This window comes from Oncorhynchus tshawytscha, linkage group LG31 (genome assembly GCF_018296145.1).
Source record: "Oncorhynchus tshawytscha isolate Ot180627B linkage group LG31, Otsh_v2.0, whole genome shotgun sequence".
NCBI lineage: Eukaryota > Metazoa > Chordata > Actinopteri > Salmoniformes > Salmonidae > Oncorhynchus > Oncorhynchus tshawytscha.
In genome coordinates, this window is record NC_056459.1 from 1,934,335 (window position 1) to 1,939,013 (window position 4,679).

General features: G+C 45.8%; 1 pseudogene; it reads left to right on the top strand.

The window, feature by feature from the left end:
• Positions 1-553: 553 nt before the first annotated feature.
• Positions 554-4,172, top strand: LOC112229367 (annotated as a pseudogene).
• The last annotated feature ends 507 nt before the right edge of the window (positions 4,173-4,679 follow it).

A 4,679-nucleotide genomic window follows, 5' to 3' on the forward strand; every position in this document is an offset into this window, starting at 1 on the left:
GATAGCTCACATAATTTGCATAAAAATAGATTGAATTTGGTAGAAACTGGGTCTATTATGATGCAATGAATAAATAGATTTAGAATGAAAACTATATATTTTGTTTATCATTAAAAATGTTTACTCTTACTGTAATTGAAGTGCTATAGTCTTCCTCATTATATTAACAAACAATTATTTTCTTCTCTCCCTGTTTTCCATGCAGCTCAATGGAGGGAATGGATGAGGAGAAGCATCGCAGTGGGGAAACGCCCGTGTGTGAAAAATGTGATGAGTTCTTCACCTGGCCCGATCTGTATGAGAACCAGAGAAGCTCCGCAGAGGACCCAGCTCAGGTCGTCATTGTGAAGGAAGATGAGGGGATGCCTGGACCTGAGGGACCCCAAGCTGGATCCTCCCGAACCCCCAGTCTGGCCCTTCTTAGCCTGGCCCCCAGCGACTCAGCAGACATCGAGTCAGTGGATGGGGGCCTTGAGCTGGTAGAGCCTGGGAATGATAAGGATAATGACAGCACAGATATGTTAGAGGAGATGAACATGGGAGAGATGGAAGATGAATCCATGGAGATGGAGCAGCAGCACCACAACAAGCATAAGTCATCTGGTCTTCAGAATCCCCCAGATAGAGCCGAATTGGCCATCCCTTCATCTCAGTCATCCGCTATGACCAGCAGCATGCCCAGTACCAACGTAATGCTGGAGATCCTCCACAGTATCCAGGTGGCTGTGGCTCAGTTCTCCCAGAGCCTCCACAGCAGTGGGGCAGGAGGGAAGGCGGCCACAGAGGCCGTCCTAGTGATTCTGGAACACCTTCTGGCTCTGCAACAGCAACAGGTCCACCAGTTACAGCTTATTGAGCAGATCCGTAGCCAGGTGACGTTCATGAACAGACAGCCCACACAAACAGCACTAAACCCAGTCTCCAGAGCCTTAACACTGGCACCGAACCCTTTCCCCTCTCAAGGTCTCATCGCTCCCCCTGTCCTACCACAGTATGGGGCGATACCCTCTGCCGCCAATGGACAAGTGTCTGTGTCTTTGGTATCTGTGATTGAGAGGTCCGACACACTCTCCTCACAAACTTCATACGGACAGGCCCACACGAGAGATGTTAGATGTACCTCAGCTCCCTCTAACAACTCTGCTCCTCCCCCTACTACATGCAACAATATTTCCTTATTACAGCCTCCCTACACGGGTTCACATACAAGCGGTAGCTGTACTCAGACACTGAACTTGTCCTGCCCACTTTCCATGCAGGGTCAGAGCAACATTCTCCTCAGCTCACCATCCAGCCTGCTGTTTCTACCTCAGAGCCCCCCCAGTAGTGTCATCTTCCCCAATTCCCTGGCCAGCATCGCAACCACTACTAATACCCTCAACCCCCTTTCTGCCCTGATGAAGCACCACTGGAATTGCAAGTTGCCCAATGTGTCCATGTTAAACATCAAGCCCAGCCCCGAGGAGCCCTTTTTCAAGCATAAGTGCAAGTTCTGCACCAAAGTATTTTGCAGCGACAGCTCACTGCAGATCCACCTGCGCTCTCACACTGGGGAGAGGCCCTTCAAGTGCAACATCTGCGGCAATCGCTTCTCCACTAAAGGGAACCTGAAAGTCCACTTCCAAAGACACAAGGAAAAGTATCCCCATGTTCAGATGAACCCTTATCCAATGCCGGAGTATTTAGAAAATGTGCCAACGACCTCTGGTATTCCCTATGGAATGTCATTCCCTCCTGAAAAACCAGTAGCCACTTGGCTGGATAGCAAACCTGTTTTAGCGATGGTACCCACCGCAATGGGCATTCAGCTTCCCTCCACTCTCACTACTATGGGAAGCTCAAGTGACTCTCTAAGTGTCACACTATCCATCAAATCTCCTTTTAGGCCCTCCCCAGACTCAAGTGAATGTGTGTCTTTGTTCCCGAACACTACAGGCAATGAAACTAGTGTTCCCATGACTTTAAAGTCTCCACAGTCTAATCAGGAGCTGGAAGCAGAGGAAATGCACCTGCCCCAAAACTGTTCAAAGCCAAGTTTCCATTCGGTGGCCTCCTGGACTCTATACAAACGTCAGAAACCTCAAAGCTCCAGCAGCTGGTGGAGAACATAGACAAGAAAATAACAGACCCCAACCAGTGTGTCCTCTGTCACCGCGTGCTCAGCTGCCAGAGCATGCTGAAGATACACTACTGTATCCACACTGGGGAGAGGCCCTTTAAATGTAAGGTGTGTGTCAGGGCTTTCACCACCAAAGGAATTCTGAAGATACACATTGGTGTCCACAGAGTAAACTCTCCTCTCCAGGTTCAACATTCATGTCCCATCTGCCATAAGACGTTCACCAAAGCTGTAGTGCTACAGCAGCACCTTCACATGCATATGGGGGATCAGATCTTAAACTCACCCTTAATGGAAGGCCTACAAGACCTGGACACTGATCTCTCCTCCCATGAGAAAAACTTTGACAGCCTGAGTAACTATGACAATGACCTCATGGATGACAACTCCATGGAGGAAGAAGAAGAAGAAGTGGGTGTAGATCCCCTCAAACCCCTGAGCTCTGTCTCTAGTTCTCCTCCCAACTCTGATGCTGTTGTCTCCAAAATAGCCTCACTGGAGAACCAAATGAAAATGATAGAGTCCACCCTAAACCTAAACCACTCCTTTGGGCTAAAGTCAATGATGAATGGGTTTATGGACAGTGAACGCCGCGTTGCTATCCACTCCTCTATAGTGGGAGAAGGACAGAATCACAATACAGCCGGCAACCCAAACGTGTCTGAATCGTCCACCTCCATGCTTGTACCAGTGTCACCTGCACAAAACTCTGAGGTCCACCTCTGCAAATCCCTGTCTGGGAATCACAGTGGAGAGTCCCAAGAGATCACAACCTCAGCGAAGAGTGAGCAAAATGAATCGCCCACCTTAACTCTGGTACTGGAAAACGGAGTGGCCCTGGATCTGAGAGGGATTCAACCTAACAGGCAGTGTGTGAAACAGGAGAGTCCTTACAGCATGATGTTCCTGAGTAGAGAACGTGGTAAGATAACAATATCAACAGATAATATCAACTGTATAGAGTAAGTGTAATAACAATGTTAAAATAACAGTGTTCAATTTATAAATGTATACAATGGTACAATCAATACAATGGTTGAAAATGTTGTTTTCTCCCTTCACTATCTAGCAAATGTAGATCTCACTCAGTTACCCCCAAACATATTAAAACTTTATTTAGCTGTTTTAGGTGCCAGCCAAAGCATTCCTGGCCTGGTTACCAGCATTGCGCCAAGGATGATCAAGTCTGAAATTAATGGGTACCATCGACCGATGAATATCAACAAGGGGGTGCATCATCCATTTGGCCTCCCGGTCCCTGCCAGTCCTCCATCTCTGGTGAACCCAGGAATCACTTCTCTGCTTGGGCCACCTCAACTTCGATGGACCCCGAAGCAGCACAACTGCCACAGGTGTGGGAAGAACTTCTCCTCAGCCAGTTCTGTACAGATCCATGAGAGGACCCACACAGGGGAGAAACCTTTCGGCTGCTCCATCTGTGGCAGGGCATTCACAACTAAAGGAAACCTGAAGGTACCACACATTCCTTTTGAATTGTAATTACTGTATTTATTACCCAAACACACTAAAGACTCTGTACCTGTTGTTCAAACAATTTCAGAATATGTTCAGTTTCTAGATGGAAATGCTCTATCAGCTATGAGTAATTTTAATGAATTTTGTTTCATCTTGTCCATCCCCTCTCCCTCATTCCTCTTTAGGTACACATGGGCACTCACATGTGGAACAACGCCAGAAGAGGCAGGCGTCTGTCAGTGGAGAACCTCATTGCCTTCTTGGGAGGGGAAGATGCCATTAAGTTAGGAGAGACGTTTCAGAAGGACCTGACAGCACAGGCCATGAACATGGACACAGGGTTCTGGAATCGCTACGCGGCAGCTATAACCAATGGCCTGGCCATGAAGAACAATGAGATCTCAGTGATCCAGAATGGGTGGATTCCACAGCTTTATGCCATGACGGCAGGAATGGACAGAGTCAGCACTGGAGGTAGCCCACCAATGACCGGTCTGGGAAAGACAGCCATGGACCTTAGAATTAACCGACACTTTCTATGTTAATTGATGACAGTAAAAAGATTGGGATAAATTGAAATAACTTTAATAAGATAAATATATTATACAAACAATGTAGAGAATAATGAATTCATTTATTTGTAAAAATCTAAAAAAATATTTGTCACATGAGCCACATACAACAGGTACCTTACCTGTTAACCCTGTTATAATATATACAGATAAAAACATTGTATTAATTCACAGAGCTATAGTATTTAATTCTTGTTTTATTTTACTGTCCATTTACAAATGTTGGTTTTGCCAACAAAAACAAGTTGTTTCACTTTGTTCATGGTGCTAACTAGAGACATATACTCTATTACACTAAGGGAAAATGTGATCTAGAAATGCAAAAAGAGGAATCTGTCTGTTGCCCACTACTGTAGGCCTACAGTATTTCCAAATTGTGTGCTAGAAGTTACAAATATGTGGCATTATAATTAACTTTTAATTCTAAATGCATCACAATGGTTGAGTTGAACTAAAACTAGAACAAACAAAAAAAACATACTGTCCCACTTGGCACAGATGTCATGCCCTGA